We start from the raw sequence: 20,659 nt of genomic DNA, 5'->3' as shown, positions 1-20,659 counted from the left end.
CGAGAGGAGACACGAGAGATATTCCAAATGAAGGAAGAGCGAGTATACAATAATGGGAGCCGCTCCATTCACCGAAAATGTCCTGAAGGCCAAACTAACGAAAGTTTTTGACAAATCCACTAACATGAAGTATGATGGCACCAAGGACTCTCAGAAGCACCTAACGATTTTTAAGACCAAGATGAACCTAGAGGGAATCTTCAATAAAGGGCTACACCAGCTGGTCCAACAATAAAGTGGTTCAACGCCCTCCGGAATGGCTCCATATCTTGTTTTGCCGACATCTCCTGAAAATTTATGGCACAATTCACCACAAGGATTGCAAAGGTGAAGCACCCAATCAGCCTGATCGGAATCACACAACGTCTATACGAACCCACAAGGAAATACATAGGCAGGTTTTGCGACGAATGCCTGACGGCCAACGAGCTAACAAACTCAATGGGTAGTCTGTGTCTGACCAACAGGCTAATGAATGAGGATTTCTGGAAACACCTCACAACCAAGCCGGTCTAGACGATTTTGTGCGCAAAAATTAAACTCGCACAATTTTACCGGCAAGTGCACCAGGTCATCTAAGTAATACCTCAGGTGAATGAGGGTCGATCCCACGAGGATTATTGGATTGAGCAAGCAGTAGTTATCTTACTGGGCATAGTCAGGCAAATAGTAAAAAAAGTTGTTGAAAATGCATAAAACAAAACAACAAAGAAAGTAGTAGAGAATTAGTGTAAGTGATTAAACTCTAATTCCTTAGCAATTTAATCTCCTCTAATCCTCATCAAACGCCATGGTTAGTGGTCATTCAATTCGAATTGGAGGGTAAAGTTCAACAAACTAGTTTATACCACAAAAGCCCTAATCACCCCAAATCCTGGTTGAACAGATGTTCCCATGTTCCAAACGAGTTGTGGATTAGCCATCTAGGAGGTGTGTTCTCATGCTTTCATTAATTTTAATTACTTAGTAATGCTGTAAAGCTCATTCATTTAATGCATTAAATGAATGCATGCATGATATTTCAAGATAATAAGGCCAAGGCTTCATGGTCATGTGCCACGCTTTTAAAAGCGTGGCCTAAAGTTCCAAGCGTGCTCAAACATCAAAGTGTGTCCCAAAATCCTTCTTTTCTTCTTTTGAACTGATTGTGCTATTTTGCTTCTTTTTTCACTTATTTACTACAAAATTTATAAAATCAAAAGATCAAGGAAATATACCATTTAAGCATAAAAGAATGCAATATTTAAGCACTAATTATCAATTTCTTGTATGAAAAGGCATAGAAAAATATGACATGATGACATGTCATCACTCCCTTGATTGACTTCCTCCCCTTCTTCTTCAAGATGTTCCACTAAGTCCTTTGGGAGTGAGTCTTCTTGTTCGTTTGTCACCTCAAGTAGCCTCTGTGGATATGAAATCTTAGGCTCACTGGTGCACAAAATTGTGATCTCTACTTTTCACAACTCAAACAGTCCCTGGTAATGGCTCCAAAACCTTGATGCTCAATACCATGGTCTAAACATAATTTCACAACTTCGCACAACTAACCAGCAAGTGCACTGGGTCGTCCAAGTAATAAACCTTACGTGAGTAAGCGTCGATCTCACGGAGATTGTTGGTATGAAGCAAGCTATGGTCACCTTGTAAATCTCAGTCAGGCAGATTCAAGTAGTTATGGATGATTTATGAATAAAGCATAAAATAAGGATAGAGATACTTATGTAATTCATTAGTGAGAATTTCAGATTAGCGTATGGAGATGCTTTGTCCCTTCCGTCTCTCTGCTTTCCTACTGTCTTCATCCAATCATTCTTACTCCTTTCCATGGTAAGCTGTATGTTGGGCATCACCGTTGTCAGTGGATACAGTCCCGTCCTCTCAGTGAAAAAGTTCAACGCGCTCTGTCACAGCACGGCTAATCATCTGTCGGTTCTCAATCAGGTTGGAATAGAATCCATTGATTCTTTTGCGTCTGTCACTAACGCCCAGCCTTCAGGAGTTTAAAGCTCGTCACAGTCATTCAATCATTGAATCCTACTCAGAATACCACAAACAAGGTTTAGACCTTCCGGATTCTCTTGAATGCCGCCATCAATTCTAGCTTATACCACGAAGATTCTGATTAAGAAATCCAAGAGATAAACATTCAAGCCTTGTTTGCTTGTAGAACGGGAGTGGTTGTCAGGCACGTGTTCATAAGTGAGAATGATGATGAGCGTCACATAATCATCACATTCATCATGTTCTTGGGTGTGAATGAATATCTTAGAACAAGAATAAACTGAATTGAATAGAAGAACAATAGTAATTGCATTAATACTCGAGGTACAGCAGAGCTCCACACCTTAATCGATGGTGTGTAGAAACTCCACCGTTGAAAATACATAAGAACAAGGTCTAGGCATGGCCGAATGGCCAGCCTCCCAATGATCTAAGATCTAGACGTCCAAAGATGATCCTAAGATCTGAAATGATCAAAAGATGAAAATACAATAGCAAAAGGTCCTATTTGTAGAGAACTAGTAGCCTATGGTTTACAGAAATGAGTAAATGACATAAAAATCCACTTCCGGGCCCACTTGGTGTGTGCTTGGGCTGAGCATTGAAGCTTTCATGTGTAAAGACTTTTCTTGGAGTTAAACGCCAGCTTTTATGCCAGTTTGGGCGTTTAACTCCCATTCTTGTGCTAGTTCCGGCGTTTAACACCGGGCAGTTTTGAGCTGATTTGGAATGCCGGTTTGGGCCATCAAATCTTGGGCAAAGTATGGTCTATTATACATTGCTGGAAAGCCCAGGATGTCTACTTTCCAACACAGTTGAGAGCGCGCCAATTGGGCTTCTGTAGCTCCAGAAAATCTACTTCGAGTGTAGGGAGGTCAGAATCCAACAGCATCTGCAGTCCTTTTCAGCCTCTGAATAAGATTTTTGCTCAGGTCCCTCAATTTCAGTCAGAAAATACCTGAAATCACAGAAAAACACACAAACTCATAGTAAAGTCCAGAAAAGTTAATTTTAACTAAAAACTAATAAAAATATAATAAAAACTAACTAAAACAAGCTAAAAACATACTAAAAATAATGTCAAAAAGCGTATAAATTATCCGCTCATCACAACACCAAACTTAAATTGTTGCTTGTCCCCAAGCAACTGAAAATCAAATAAGATAAAAAGAAGAGAATATGCAATGAATTCCAAAAACATATATGAAGATCAGTATTAATTAGATGAGCGGGGCCTTTAGCTTTTTGCCTCTGAACAGTTTTGGCATCTCACTCTATCCTTTGAAATTCAGAATGATTGGCTTCTATAGGAACTCAGAATCCAGATAGTGTTATTGATTCTCCTAGTTAAGTATGATGATTCTTGAACACAGCTACTTTATGAGTCTTGGCCGTGGCCCAAAGCACTCTGTCTTCTAGTATTACCACCGGATACATACATGCCACAGACACATAATTGGGTGAACCTTTTCAGATTGTGACTCAGCTTTGCTAGAGTCCCCAATTAGAGGTGTCCAGGGTTCTTAAGCACACTCTTTTTGCCTTGGATCACAACTTTATTTTTTTCTTTTTCTTTATTTCTCTTTTTTTTTCGCATATACTCTTTTTTTTGAATATTCACTGCTTTTTCTTGCTTCAAGAATCATTTTTATAATTTTTCAGATCCTCAGTAACATGTCTCCTTTTTCATCATTCTTTCAAGAGCCAACATTCATGAACAACAAATTCAAAAGATATATGCACTGTTCAAGCATACATTTAGAAGTCAAAGTATTGCCACCACATCAAAATAATTAATCTGTTATAAAATTCAAAATTCATGCAATTCTTTTCTTTATCAATAAAGAACATTTTTTCATTCAAGAAAGGTGATGGATTCCTAGGACATTCAAAACTTTAAGGCATAGACACTAAGACACTAATGACCATAAGACACAAATATAGGTAAACATAAGCATAATTTTTGAAAAACAGAAAAATAAAGAACAAGGAGATTAAAGAACGGGTCCACCTTAGTGATGGCGGCTTTGACGTCGGGATTTTTGCCAGTAAAGAATTTCATAAAAATAGTCGCATTGTAGATATAGTCTCTAAACCGACAGAAATCCCTTCGTACAAACGTTTTGGTTGTCACAAGTAACAAACCCCTAAATAAATTGATAATCGAAGTATTTAAACCTCGGGTCGTCCTCTCAAGGAATTGCAGGGAGGTATGTTCTTATTATTGGTTATGAAAAAGTGTGTTTTGGGGGTTTGGAGTTTGGGCAATGGGCACAAGTATATTTTCAAAGCAATAAAAATAAATAAATAACTGTAAAATAAACTCTTGGCAAGATATGGGAACTGGAGGTCCTATCCTGGTTATCCTTATCAATTGTAATGAGAATTGGATTTTTCTCCCACTTTGTTAACCTCTAACTATGAAGGTAAGTTAAGTGGATGAATTCCAATTTTCAATTAACAATGAGTTTGATAACCCAAGAGTCGCCAGTTATTTAACCAAAGCCAAAAGGAAAACTATCTACTCAAATGAAAATAATTTGGATAAGTACCGACAACATAAATTAAAGAAATCAATCATAGATCTGAAATATCTCAAATAGCATTAATTTAAAAGAGTAATCTGTAACATGGAAGAGTTCATAAATTTAATTGGAAAAATAAATAAAAAGGAACATTGAACCTGAATCGAGAGCCACTCTTAAAAACCAAGAGAAGTCCTAAATTCTAGTTTCTAAAAATCCTAATTTCTAATCCTAATCCTAATCCTAAGAGAGAGGAGAGAACCTCTCTTTCTAAAAACTACATCTAAAATTGTAAAAAGCGAATTATGAGTGCATAATTATGAATACATGCATTCCCCCACTTTATAGCCTCTAATCTGTGTGTTCTGGGCTGAAAACTGGGTCAAAAGCAGCCCAGAAGTCACTTCCAGCGCTTTCTGGTCCGTACAGGTCGCGAAAAAGTGACACGGCCGCATGGCTCACGCGGCCGCGCGGGTTGCGTTCCTGCCAGGTCACGCGTCCGCATGAATCACGTGTTCGCGTCGCCTGGCGTCAGGGCAGCTATAAAAAATTATATATCAAATCGAAGCCCCGAACGTTAGCTTTCCAACGCAACTGGAACCGCGTCGTTTGGACCTTTGTAGCTAAAGTTATAGCCGTTTGAGTGTGAAGAGGTCAGGCTGGACAGCTTTAGCAATTTCTCCAACTTATTGTATTTCTTCCACTTTTGCATGCTTCCTTCTCATCCTCCAAGCCATTCCAGCCTTATAATATCTAAAAACACTTAACACACATATCAAGGCATCTAATGGTAATAAGAGAGGATTAATAATAAGCAAATATAAGTCCAAAGAAACATGTTTTCAATCAAAGCACATAATTAGGAAGGCAAATGTAAAACCATGCAAATAGTATGAATAAGTGGGTAAAGAGTTGATAAAAACTACTCAATTGAGCACAAGATAAACCATGAAATATGGGTTTATCAACCTCCCCACACTTAAATATTAGCATGTCCTCATGCTAAGCTCAGGGGAAACTATAAAGATGAAGAGGAATGGTAGAATGTATGAGATGCAACCTATGAATGCAACTACATGCAAAAATGTTTCTACCTACTTGGTTAAAAATAAATAAGTTCTCCAAGGCAAAAATAATTCAGATTTCACTAATTCAAATCATACAGTAAAAACAAGTAAACTTGTAAGAAGATAGCTAATGAAAGCAGGGAACATAGAATCAAGCATTGAACCCTTACTGGTAGTGTATATCACTCTAACTCTCAAGTGTCTAGGGTCAATCACTCTACTCTCCTCTAGTCATGCTTTCTAAACTTTGTTCTTCATCTAACCAATCAACAAATATTTAGAATACTAATGCAAACATCATGAGGTCTTTTCAGGGTTGTAATGGGGCTAAGGTGAAGGTAAGGGTATATATATGGCTAAGTGAGCTAGTAAAGTGAATCCTTGAGTAGTCTAAGATCTCACCTAACATATACATACTCTATAAAAATTTTAAAATTATACTTAGCTTCCCATAATTTTCTCACTTTTTGTATTACATGCTCATGTATCAAATTTATTTTTGAATTTTGTCCCATGTGCATTGATTCTTTTTTTTTTATTTTGCATTTGGGGTAACATTATTTTTCTCTTTTTTTTGTATCCCCTTATTTAATTGTTTTTCAATGCACATGGTAATTTAATTATTTTGATTTCACATGAGCATGCTTCCCAAATTTTCAAATAACTTATTTAATTTAATTCCTACTTTTTTTTTTCATATCATCCTATGTTCCCATAAAATTCCCCACACTTAAATTATACACAATATCTATCTTAAACTAACCAAGGATTCAACTTGAGATTTTTATTTTATTTTTCTGCTTAAGGCTAGTAATGTGTTTATAAAACAGAAGGGATTTAAAAGCTCAAGGGAGCTAACAAGGGTGATGTAAAAGGTAGGCTAATTTTGGGATAAGTGAGCTAAAATCAAACAATGGCCTCAATCATATGCAAGCATGTAAATATACTAAATAATGGACATATAGAATGGAACAAAATAAAGATTGCAATTATAGAGAAGTGAACACACAAGAATAAAATATTTATGGTTAAATAATGTAACCATGTAATTAAGCTTAATTCTCACAGGTTGTGTTCTTTGGCTTAAAAACTATGTTCCAATTACAACTTCAAACAAGTTTTACACAAAAAGTTTCAATTTAAATTAGTGAATTTTTTTTTTAAAATAGGGTCTTAAAAGAAATTTATTATTTTAACCAAGTAGTAACTAAATGTATAAAATCAAACAAATATGCAATTAAACATGCAAATGCAATAATGAACAAACAAATAAAATAAAACATTGGTGTTGAAAGAGGAAATAACTAACTGATGAGCGGATATTTTATACGCTTTTTGGGGGTATTTTCATGTAGATTTTAGCATGTTTTAATTAGTTTTTAGTAGAATATTATTAGTTTTTAGGCAAAAATCATATTTCTGGACTTTACTATGAGTTTGTGTATTTTTCTGTGATTTCAGGTATTTTCTTGCTGAAATTGAGGGAGCTGAGCAAAAATCTGAGTTAGGCTGAAAAAGGACTGCTAATACTGCTAGATTCTGACCTCCCTACACTCGAAATGGATTTTCTGGAGCTACAGGAGTCTAATTGGCGCGCTCTTAACGGCGTTGGAAAGTAGACATCCAGGGATTTCCAGCAATATATAATAGTCCATACTTTGCGCGAAGATAGACGACGTAAACTGGCGTTCAATGCCAGTATCATGCTGCTGTCTGGCGTCCAGCGCCAGAAACAGCTTACAAGTTGGAGTTCAACGCCAGAAACAGGTTACAACCTGGCGTTGAACGCCCAAAACAGCCCCAGGCACGTGAGAAGCTTAAGTCTCAGCCCCAGCACACACTAAGTGGGCCCCAGAAGTGGATTTCTGCATCATCTATCATAGTTTACTCATTTTTTGTAAACCTAGGTTACTAGTTTACTATTTAAACAACTTTTAGAGACTTATTTTGCACCTCATGACATTTTTCAGATCTGAATTTTATACACTTTGACGGCATGAGTCTCTAAACTCCATTGTTGGGGGTGAGGAGCTCTGCAGCGTCTCGATGAATTAATGCAATTGTTTCTATTTCACTCAAACGTGTGTATGTTCCGATCTAAGATGTTTATTCGCGCTTAATTATGAAGGAGGTGATGATCTGTGACACTCATCACCTCCCTCAATCCATGAACGTGTGCCTGACAAACACCACCATTCTACATCAGATTGAATGAGCTTCTCTTAGATTCCTTAATCAGAATCTCCGTGGTATAAGCTAGAATTGATGGCGGCCACTCCTGAGAATCCGGAAGGTCTAAACCTTGTCTGTGGTATTCCGAGTAGGATTCAATGATTGAATGGCTGTGACGAGCTTCAAACTCGCGATTGCTGGGCGTGATGACAAACACAAAAGGATCAATGGATCCTATTCCAACATGATCGAGAACCAACAGCTGATTAGCCGTGCTGTGATAGAGCATCTGGACCGTTTTCACTGAGAGGATGGGAGGTAGCCACTGACAATGGTGACACCCTACATACAGCTTGCCGTAGACGGGCTTTACAAACAATTGAGTTGACTATTACATTGCAGAAATTCAGAGGACAAAGCATCTTCAAAACTCCAACATATTCCCCATCACTGCACAACAAGTAACGATTTTATTCTCTTTTATTTTTCCAATCTAATCATTTCCATTGATAATTTTGATTGATATCCTGACTAAGAATAATAAAATAAACATAGCTTGCTTCAAATCAATAATCTCCGTGGGATCGACCCTTACTCACGTAAGGTATTACTTGGACGACCCAGTGCACTTGCTGGTTAGTGGTATGAGATCATAAGAAATTTTGATTTTGATAATTGGGATTAAGATTTCGTGCACCACTAACCTATGGAGATCGGTATCGACCTCCCCACACTTAAAGATTGCACCGTCCTCGGTGCATGCTAAGATGTGCGAGTGGACGGGGGTTGTGGTTCCTCAGCTGGGGCTCTTTCTGTTCCTTTCCTTGCCGGTGATTTGGGAGTAGCTTTCTCTTTTCCTTTCTTGGTGGCCATCCTGAAAAAGGGAAGAGAAAGTAAATTAAATTCAAAGAGATAACTATAGCAAGGAAGAGAACGGAAAAGGTGGTGATGGATGCACATTAGGATGTAACTGACATTAACACATGCTCGCGAGTACATGTGAAAAGCCATCAATGGAAAATAACTAGTGCATATAAGGACAAGTGAATGCGAGGTGTTTATTGGCATGTCAGCAAAGGGCATGAGTAGCATAGACCAAGCATTACTGGTAATAAATCACCATGTTTGTATTGACAATTATGTTCAATTAATAAAATAGTAAAGGGAGTTTATGAAAAGCAAGCATTGAATAGTATAAAGTAAAATAGAGAAGTGCATAATGCTATATGGCTTTTTCACAAACACATAGCATGCATGGTAAATACGGTATAGAAAGTAGTAAAGTGAACATGCAAGCAACCCTTTAAAAATATAATTGCCAAATAGTTTTGCAACAATCCACAATGACCCAAATAAAATTCCAACACCAATGAAAATAATGCAATGAATGAAAGTATGCAAACAAATTAAAATAAAAATAAAAAGAAAAATAAGAAGAATGAGAAGGGAAAGAAGGGAAGAAGAAGTAAATAAGAAAGGAGGGAGGAAAAATTAGGATTGGGGAAGAAAAGATAAGATTTTTGGCTGATATGAATAAGCTGTGCGGCGCAAGCGACGCGGACGCGTGGGGCACGCGGTCGCGTGACTTGCGCTTTAAGTTAATCGATGCGGTCGCGTGACCCGTTTTATGCTACTAGCACGAGGGCAGCCTCGCGCTCGCACAACTCTCTATTCAAAATCATTAATTGCCAAATATTGGGTGACGCGATCGCGTGGGTGACGCGATCGCGTGAATGGCCTTATTTTCAATATGATGCGGACGCGTAGGGCACACGTTCGCGTGGGAGGGCTTGGGCTTCTAGCACGAATCCAGCCCAACTCCAGCTCAACTTTCGGCCATGCACCTGGTTGACGTCGATTTTCAGGTCACGCGGCCGCGTGGGTGACGCGGTCGCGTGGGAGGCATGATTCTCATGTGACGCGGGCGCGTCAGCGACGCGGTCGCGTGGATCAATTTGTGCCATTAGCGCGCCTCCAGCCACGCTTTCGCGTGACTCTCTGTTCAAGCTTATTTTCTTCCAAATGCACATACGATGCGGACGCGTCGGCGACGTTGTCGCGTCGCGTGTGAAAATCCTTTTTTTTTTAAAATAAAATGCAGAATGCAGTGTTAATATGAATGTGATGCAAAACTCCATGTTCAATATAATAAAATAGAATAAAACTCGAAAACAAATAAAACTAAATAAAAATGAAAAAGGAACGATCATACCATGGTGGGTTGTCTCCCACCTAGCACTTTTAGTTAAAGTCCTTAAATTGGACATTTTAGGAGCTTCCTGTTATGGTGGCTTGTGCTTGAACTCATCCAGGAATCTCCACCAATGTTTGTGATTCCAGTGTCCTCCGGGATCCCAAACTAGGCGCAGAAGGCCTTCAAGTAAGTTAAAGCAAGTGACAAGGCCCCAAGAGTGGTGATTGGTAGAATGGATTCCGGGGTCCCAGACCTTGCCTTTGCACCCGTCTTTTGGTTGAGCAATATTGTTCCATCTGGGTGGCAAGCGGTCTGAATTCTCACGTAAGCGGCCAAACAACTTCCTAGACCCATTCAGTTGAGCTCTATTCCAACCTTTACGTTTAAACTTAAAGCTTCCAACTATGATGAACCTTGCAGGACAATTCTTACCACCGACCATCTTCCTCTTACTCTTAATGTCACAAAGAGCTCTAAGTTGACCATCCCTCTCCAGTAGCCCATATTCAAGTGGAATTAGAAAGCTAAGGGATATGAATTTTACCCACTTGAATGTTGTGAAGGATGATGGCAACTTAGGGGGAGGTATTTTTAATGAAATTGCAAGCTCTACTCCCTTGTGCTCTTTTCGGATAACTACCACCTCTTTGCAAGCTTCTTCAATTTCAACCTCTTCCTCTTGGTAGCTCCCTTCCAATTCAAACTCCTCTTCATTGCTTTCCAAGGGCATGGGAGGTTGTGCATCTTCTTCTTGAATCTCCATCTCTTGATTAACCTCTTCCAAGGCTTCAACTGTAATATGCCTTGGAGGTTGTACACCCTCCTCAGCATCAATTTCAAACGTTTTGGAAGGGAGTTCTATGACTGGACTTTCCCATGGAGGTTCTGTATCTCCTAAGTCTTCAACCACTTCTTCCTCTGCAATTATTATGGCTTCCTCCCTTTGTTCCAATACAACGCCATGTTCCTCATTGTCCACCGAAGTTTCGAGTATCTCCTTCATGCTTTGCTCTTCTTTTGATTCTCCACATGTAGCCATGGGAGTTCTTTGAGTGCTCAGATATTGGGAAACTATTGTATTTACTAACTCACCTAAGGTGTCCGCAAAATCTTGCATACTCTTATTCATCCTTTCTTGCCTTTCTGAAGAATTTTGAAGAAAAACACGAAGTCTGTCATCCATTGGAGGTTGGGATGGATATGAGGATTCATTGGTTGGGAGAGAGGGTTCATAATAGAAAGGTGGTTCATCTTGATAATTATATGGAGATGGGGAATATTGAGGTGGTGGTTCTTGTGAGTAATTGGGTTGGAATTGGGGTGGTTCTATATATGGTTCATATGGCTCATAAGGTGGTTGGTATGGTGGTTGAGGGTTAGGGTTATATGGAGGTGAATGGCGGAAAGGGGCTTGTGAGTATGGTGGTCTAAAGTCATGTTGAGGAGGGGGTTCATAGGCATATGGTGGTGGTTGTTGATAATAAAAAGAGTGCTCACCATAGCCATTGCCTTGATATGCATCACAGAATGGTTGTTGATAGTCCATTGGAGGTGGTTGTTGCCATGAGGGTTGATCAAATCCTTGTGGCTCCTCCCATCTTTGATTGTTCCAACCTTGATGCCTGTTCTCATTATAGTTTCCTCTTCCTGCAACATAATTGTAACTAGACTCATAGCCAAAGGGGTGAGAGTTCATAGTAGTGAGACAAAATAAGAATAAAAATCAACAAAAAGAAAATATTTTGAAAAAGATAAGATTTTAAAAAAGATAAATATTTTTTTTTGAAAATTATTTACAATAACCAATAATAAGGCACACGTTTGCAATTCCCCGGCAACGGCGCCATTTTGACGTCGGGATTTTTGCCAGTAAAGAATTTTATAAAAACAGTCGCGTTGTAGATATAGTCTCTAAACCGACAGAAATCCCTTCGTACAAACGTTTTGGTTGTCACAAGTAACAAACCCCTAAATAAATTGATAACCGAAGTATTTAAACCTCGGGTCGTCTTCTCAAGGAATTGCAGGGAGGTATGTTCTTATTATTGGTTATGAAAAAGTGTGTTTTGGGGGTTTAGAGTTTGGGCAATGGGCACAAGTATATTTTCAAAGCAATAAAAATAAATAAATAACTGTAAAATAAACTCTTGGCAAGATATGGGAACTGAAGGTCCTATCCTGGTTATCCTTATCAATTGTAAAAAGAATTGGATTTTTCTCCCACTTTGTTAACCTCTAACTATGAAGGTAAGTTAAGTGGATGAATTCCAATTTTCAATTAACAATGAGTTTGATAACCCAAGAGTCGCCAGTTATTTAACCAAAGCCAAAAGGAAAACTATCTACTCAAATGAAAATAATTTGGATAAGTACCGACAACATAAATTAAAGAAAGCAATCATAGATCTGAAATATCACAAATAGCATTAATTTAAAAGAGTAATATGTAACATGGAAGAGTTCATAAATTTAATTGGAAAAATAAATAAAAAGGAACATTGAACCTGAATCGAGAGCCACTCTTAAAAACCAAGAGAAGTCCTAAATCCTAGTTTCTAAAAATCCTAATTTCTAATCCTAATCCTAATCCTAAGAGAGAGGAGAGAACCTCTCTCTCTAAAAACTACATCTAAAATTGTAAAAAGTGAATTATGAGTGCATAATTATGAATACATGCATTCCCCCACTTTATAGCCCCTAATCTGTGTGTTCTAGGCTGAAAACTGGGTCAAAAGCAGCCCAGAAATCACTTCCAGTGCTTTCTGATCCGTACAGGTCGCGGAAAAGTGACGCGGCCGCATGGCTCACGCAGCCGCGCGGGTTGCGCTCCTGCCAGGTCACGCGTTCGCGTGACTCACGCGTTCGTGTCGCCTGGCGTCGGGGCAGCTAAAGTTATAGCCGTTTGAGTGTGAAGATGTCAGGCTGGACAGCTTTAGCAATTTCTCCAACTTATTGTATTCCTTCCACTTTTGCATGCTTCCTTCTCATCCTCCAAGCCATTCCTGCCTTATAATATCTAAAAACACTTAACATACATATCAAGGCATCTAATAGTAATAAGAGAGGATTAATAATAAGCAAATATAAGTCCAAAGAAACATGTTTTCAATCAAAGCACATAATTAGGAAGGCAAATGTAAAACCATGCAAATAGTATGAATAAGTGGGTAAAGAGTTGATAAAAACAACTCAATTGAGCACAAGATAAACCATGAAATATGGGTTTATCAGGCTTGTTCTTCCTCTTGAAGATCTTATGGAGTGCTTGAGCTCCTCAATGTCTCTTCCTTGCCTTTGTTGCTCCTCTCTCATGATTCTTTGATCTTCTCTGATTTCAAGGAGGAGGATGGAATGTTCTTGGTGCTCCACCCTTAGTTGTCCCATGTTGGAACTTAATTCTCCTAGGGAGGTGTTGATTTGCTCCCAATAGTTTTGTGGAGGAAAGTGCATCCCTTAAGGTATCTCAGGGATTTCATGATGAGTGGGATCTCTTGTTTGCTCAATCCTTTTTTTAGTGATGGGCTTGTCCTCATCAATGAGGATGTCTCCCTCTATGTCAATTCCAACTGAATAACAGAGGTGACAAATGAGATGAGGAAAGGCTAACCTTGCCAAGGTAGAGGACTTGTCCGCCACCTTATAAAGTTCTTGGGCTATAACCTCATGAACTTCTATTTCCTCTCCAATCATGATGCTATGAATCATGATGGCCCGGTCTATAGTAACTTCGGACCGGTTGCTAGTGGGAATGATTGAGCGTTGGATAAACTCCAACCATCCCCTAGCCACGGGCTTGAGGTCATGCCTTCTCAGTTGGACCGGCTTCCCTCTTGAATCTCTCTTCCATTGAGTGCCCTCTTCACAAATGTCTATGAGGACTTGGTCCAACCTTTGATCAAAGTTGACCCTTCTAGTGTACGGGTGTTCATCTCCTTGCATCATGGGCAAGTTGAATGCTGGTGGACGAAATTGTGATCACTTGTTATTTGTTTATAAAGGATGTATACTCTTATGGCACTGTTTATTTTCTTCACAACTCCGTTCAACTAACCAGCAAGTGTACTGGGTCGTCCAAGTAATACCTTACGTGAGTAAGGGTCGAATCCACAGAGATTGTTGGTATGAAGCAAGCTATGGTCACCTTGTAAATCTCAGTCAGGAGGATAAAATTGATTGATGGTTATTGGAATAAATAATAAATAAAAAGGAATAATAAAAGGGATAGAAATACTTATGTAGATTCATTGGTAGGAATTTCAGATAAGCGGAATGGAGATGCTGTAGAGCTCTAGGACGCCTGCTCTCCTATTCCTTCTACCCAATCCTTCTTACTCCTTTCCATGGCAAGCTTTGTATAGGGGTTCACTATCAGCTGTGGCTACTTTTATTCCTCTCGGGGAAATAACCTGTACGGCTGTCACTCGCACAGCTAACCAGTCTGGAGGCATCACCCATGGTTGATAGCTACATCCCATCCTCGCAGTGAAAGCTAATGCACGCACTCTGTCACAGTACGGCCAATCACCGGTTGGTTCCCGCTCCTACTGGAATAGAATCCCTCTTTTGCGTTTGTCACTAACGCCCAGCAGGTTAAAGTTTGAAGCACGTCACAGTCATTCATGAACGGAATCCTACTCGGAATACCACAGACAAGGTGAGACTTTCCGGATTCCCAGGATCCTACTCGGAACACCACAGACAAGGTTGGACTTTCCGGATCCAGATGAATGCCGCCATCTATCTAGCTTATACCACGAAGATTCTGTTGGGGAATCTAAGAGATACACATTCAAGCTTGTGTTGCATGTAGAACGTAAGTGGTTGTCAATCACGCGCGTTCATCAGTGAGAATAATAATGAGGGTTATCTAACTCATCATCATTCATCATGTTCTTGAGTACGAATGAATATCTTGGAATAAGAATAAGATAGAGAATTGAATAAAAGAAAATAGAATTTCATTAATACTTGAGGTACAGCAGAGCTCCACACCCTTAATCTATGGTGTGCAGAAACTCCACCGTTGGAAATACATAAGTAAAAGAAGGTTCAGGCATGGCCGAATGGCCAGCCCTCTCCACGATCAAGTGACCGAATGATTAGAGACTTAAAGTGGTCAAAAGATGTCTAATACAATAGATAAATGTCCTATATATACTAGACTAGCTACTAGGGTTTACATGAGTAAGTAATTGATGCATAAATCCACTTCCGGGGCCCACTTGGTGTGTGTTTGGGCTGAGCTTGATCAATCCACGTGTAGAGACATTTCTTGGCGTCAAACTTCAGGTTATGACGTGTTTTGGGCGTTTGACTCCGGATCATGACGTTTTTCTGGCGTTTTACTCCAGACAGCAGCATGAACTTGGCGTTTAACGCCAAGTTACGTCATCAATCTTCGAATAAAGTATGGACTATTATATATTGCTGGAAAGCCCTGGATGTCTACTTTCCAACGCCGTTGAGAGCGTGCCAATTGGAGGTCTGTAGCTCCAGAAAATCCATTTCGAGTGCAGGGAGGTCAGATTCCAACAGCATCAGCAGTCCTTTTGTCAGCCTTTTTCAGAGTTTTGCTCAAATCCCTCAATTTCAGTCAGAATTTACCTGAAATCACAGAAAAACACACAAACTCATAGTAAAGTCCAGAAATGTGAATTTAACATAAAAACTAAGGAAAACATCCCTAAAAGTAGCTCAAACTTACTAAAAACTATATAAAAACAATGCCAAAAAGCGTATAAATTATCCGCTCATCACAACACCAAACTTAAATTGTTGCTTGTCCCCAAGCAACTGAAAATCAACTAGGATAAAAAGAAGAGAATATACTATATAGTCCAAAATATCAATGAATATTAATTTAATTACATGAGCGGGACTTGTAGCTTTTTGCTTCTGAACAGTTTTGACATCTCACTTTTTCCTTTGTAGTTTAGAGGTATTGGCGTCTCTGGGGGAACTTAGAATTTGGGATAGTGTTATTGACTTTCTTAGTTAAGCATGTTGATTCTTGAACACAGCTACTTATGAGTCTTGGCTGTGGCCCTAAGCACTTTGTCTTCCAGTATTACCACCGGATACACAAATGCCACAGACACATAACTGGGTGAACCTTTTCAGATTGTGACTCAGCTTTGCTAGAGTCCCCAGTTAGTGGTGTCCAGAGCTCTTAAGCACACTCTTTAGCTTTAGATCACGACTTTAACCACTCAGTCTCAAGCTTTTCACTTGGACCTTCATGACACAAGCACATGGCTAGGGACAGCTTGATTTAGCCGCTTAGGCCTGGATTTTATTTCCTTGGGCCCTCCTATCCATTGATGCTCAAAGCCTTGGATCTTCTGCTTGGCTTTTATTCCTTTTGATTGTAATTATAAAATTTTTTTTTTCACTGCTTTTTCTTGCTTCAAGAATCAATTTCATGATGTTTTTCAGATCATCAATAACATTTCTCTTTGTTCATCATTCTTTCAAGAACCAACAATTTTAAACACTCATAAACAACAAGATCAAAAGACATATGCACTGTTCATTCATTCATTCAGAAAACAAAAGCATTGTCACCACATCAATATAATTAAACTAAATTCACTAATAATTTCGAAAATTATGCACTTCTTGTTCTTTTGAATTAAAACATTTTTCTTTTAAGAGAGGTGAAGTACTAATGGATTTTATTCATAGCTTTAAGGCATGGTTTACATACTAATGATCATGAAGTAGAGACACAAAAACATAAATAAACATAGCATTAAAAACCGAAAACAGAAAGAAATAAAGAACAAGGAATGAATCCACCTTAGTGGCGTCTTCTTCTTGAAGGACCAATGATGTTCTTCAACTCTTCTATGTCCCTTCCTTGCCTTTGTTGCTCCTCCCTCATTGCTCTTTGATCTTCTCTTATTTCTTGGAGAATGATGGAGTGCTCATGATGTTCCACCCTTAGTTGTTCAACATTATGGCTCAAATCCTCTAAGGAGGTGTTGAGTTGCTCCCAATAGTTGTTGGGAGGGAAGTGCATTCCTTGAGGCATTTGTTGATGATGCACTTCCTCATGTTCTTCTTGGAGGCCGTGAGGAGCTTCCCTTGTTTGCTCCATCTTTTTCTTGGTAATGGGCTTGTCTTCTTCAATGGAGACATCTCCATCTATGATAACTCCAGCTGAATAACATAGATGGCATATGAGGTGAGGGAATGCTAGCCGTGCCATGTATGAAGGCTTGTCAGCTATTTTGTAGAGTTCATTGGCTATGACTTCATGAACCTCTACTTCTTCACCAATCATGATGCTATGAACCATGATGGCCCGATCCACAGTAACTTCAGATCGGTTGCTTGTAGGGATGATGGATCTTTGAATGAACTCCAACCATCCTCTAGCTACAGGCTTGAGGTCCAGTCTTCTTAGTTGGACTGGCTTGCCTTTGGAATCTACTCTCCATTGGGCACCTTCCACACAAATATCCATTAGGACTTGGTCCAACCTTTGGTTAAAGTTGACCCTTCTTGTGTAGGGGTGTTCATCACCTTGTATCATAGGCAAATGAAACGCCAACCTCACATTCTCCGGACTAAAATCCAAGTATTTCCCCCTAACCATGGTGATATAGTTTTTCGGACTTGGGTTCATACCTTGGTCATGGTTTCTAGTGATCCATGCATTGGCATAGAACTCTTGAACCATTAAAATTCCAACTTGTTGTATGGGGTTGGCTATGACTTCCCAACCTCTTCTTTGAATTTCAAGTCGGATTTCCGGATACTCATTCTTCTTGAGTTTGAAAGGGACCTCATGGATCACTTTCTTCTTTGCCACAACATCATAGAAGTGGTCTTGGTGGCTCTTGGAGATGAATCTCTCCTTCTCCCATGACTCGGAAGTGGAAGCTTTTGCCTTCCCTTTTCCTTTTCTTGAGGAGACTCCGGTCTTGGGTGCCATTGATGGTGAATGAAAAACAAAAAGCTTAGGCTTTTTTACCACACCAAACTTAAAAATTTGCTTGTCCCCAAGCAAAAAGAAAAGAAGAGTAGAAGAAGAAGAAGAAAATATGGTAGAGAGGGTTCGGCTATGTGGGAGAATGTGGGTTTGAGATGTGTGGAAATGTAAAAGAAAAGAAGGGTATTTATAGGGAGAGGGGAGGGTATAGGTTCGGCCATATTGGGTGGGAAAGGGTGGGAAATTGAATTTGAAAGTAGTGGGGGTAGGTGGGGTGTATGGGGAAGAGGGGTTGATGTGAATGGTGAATGGGGAAGTTGGGAAGAGGAATTGAGGTGATTGGTGAAGGTTTTTGGGAAGTGTGACATTGAGAATGAGATTTGGATTAGGAGAGTGTGAATAGGATTAAAAGAAATGGTAGGTGGGGATCCTGTGGGGTCCACAGATCCTGAGGTAGGAATCCTGTGGGGTCCACAGGTCCTGGGATGAAAAGAAATACCATTCCTTCACCCTATAGGCATGTAACATGCCTTCATGCATCATTCTGGCGTTCAAACGCCCATTGGTGCATGTTCTGGGCGTTAAACGCCCATGTAATGCTTGTTTCTGGCGTTGAACGCCAGTTTCAAGCTTGTTTCTGGCGTTCAGCGCCAGATTGTCCTCTGTGTGCGCATTCTGGCGTTAAACGCCAGGATGTAGCTTGTTTTGGGCGTTCAGCGCCAGAAAGATGCTCTGTTCTGGTGTTGAACGCCAGCCAGATGCTCCTTCTGGGCGTTGAACGCCAGCCCGTGCGTCCTCCAGGGTGAAAATTTTTTTTTTCTTCTGTTTTTGACTCTGTTTTTAATTTTTTTGATTTTTTTTTTCGTGACTCCTCATGATCATGTACCTAATTCAACACAAAAATAACACCAAAACAAAATAAAATAAAATTAGATAAATAAAATTGGGTTGCCTCCCAACAAGCGCTTCTTTAATGTCAATAGCTTGACAGTGGCTCTCATGGAGCCACAAGGTGATCAGGTCAATTTAAGTGTGGTATTCCCAACACCAAACTTAGAGTTTGGATATGGGGTTTGGACACCAAACTTAGAGTTTGGTTGTGGCCTCACAACACCAAACTTAGAGTTTGACTGTGTGGGCTCTTCTTGACTCTGAACTGAGAGAAGCTCTTCATGCTTGCTCTCTTTTGTCACAGAGGGATAGCCATGTGCTTGAAACACAAGATATTCTCCATTCAATTGAAGGACTAATTCACCTCTGTTGACATCTATCACAGCTCCTGCTGTGGCTAGGAAAGGTCTTCCTAGGATGATGCATTCATCATCTTCCTTCCTAGTGTCTAGGATTATGAAGTCAGTAGGGATGTAAAGGCCTTCAACCTTTACTAGCACGTCCTCTACTAACCATAAGCTTGTCTTATGGACTTATCTGCCAATTGTAATGAGAACAAGGCAGGTTGTACCTCAATGATCCCATCTTCTCCATTACAGAGAGTGGCATAAGATTTATCCCTGACCCAGGTCACATAGAGCTTTTCAAAGCTCATGGTGCCAATGGTACAAGGTATTAAGAACTTGCCAGGATCTTGTTTCTTTTGAGGTAGAGTTTTCTGAATCCAAGTATCTAGTTCACTAATGAGCAAGGGAGGTTTACTTTCCCAAGTCTCATTACCAAACAGCTTGGCATTCAGCTTCATGATAGCTCCCAAATATAGAGCAGCTTGCTCTCCAGTCACATCTTCATCCTCTTCTGAGGATGAATAGTCTTCGGAGCTCATGAATGGCAGAAGGAGGTTTAATGGAATCTCTATGGTCTCTAGATGAGCCTCAGATTCCTTTGGATCCTTAATAGGAAACTCCTTCTTGCTTAAGGGACGTCCCAGGAGGTCTTCCTCATTAGGATTTTCGTCCTCCTCCTCCCTAGTGCATTCGGCCTCTTTGATTAAATCAATGGCCTTGCACTCTCCTTTTGGATTTTCTTCAGTATTGCTTGGGAGAGTACTGGGAGGAGTTTCAATGACTTTCTTACTCAGCTGGCCCACTTGTGCTTCCAGATTTCTAATGGAAGATCTGGTTTCATTCATGAAACTGAAAGTGGCCTTTGACATATCAGAGACTATATTGGCTAAATTAGAATTATTTTGTTCAGGATTCTCTGTCTGTTGCTGAGAAGATGGTGGATATGGCTTACTATTGTTCAGCCTAGCACGTCCACCATTATTAAAACCTTGTTGAGGTTTTTGTTGATCCTTCCAGGAGAAATTTGGATGATTTCTCCATGATGAGTTATAGGTGTTTCCATAAGGTTCACCTAAGTAATTAACCTCTGCCATGGCAGGGTTTTCAGGATCATAAGCTTCTTCAGAAGCTGCCTCTCTAGTACTGTTGGATGCATGTTGCAATCCATTCAGATTTTGAGAGATCATGTTGACCTGTTGAGTCAGCACTTTGTTCTGAGCCAATATGGCATTCAGAGCATCAATTTCAAGAACTCCTTTCTTCTGAGGTACCCCATTGTTCACGGAATTCCTCTCAGAGGTGTACATAAACTGGTTGTTTGCAACCATGTCAATGAGTTCTTGAGCCTCTTCAGGCGTTTTCTTCAGGTGAATAGATCCACCTGCAGAATGGTCCAATGACATTTTCGAAAATTCAGAGAGACCATAATAGAATATATCTAATATGGTCCATTCAGAAAACATGTCAGATGGACATCTCTTGGTCAGCTGCTTGTATCTTTCCCAAGCTTCATAGAGGGATTC

This window comes from Arachis stenosperma, chromosome 3 (assembly GCF_014773155.1).
Source record: "Arachis stenosperma cultivar V10309 chromosome 3, arast.V10309.gnm1.PFL2, whole genome shotgun sequence".
NCBI lineage: Eukaryota > Viridiplantae > Streptophyta > Magnoliopsida > Fabales > Fabaceae > Arachis > Arachis stenosperma.
The sequence above is the reverse complement of the archived record's forward strand: the minus strand, read 5'-3'. Positions refer to the sequence as shown.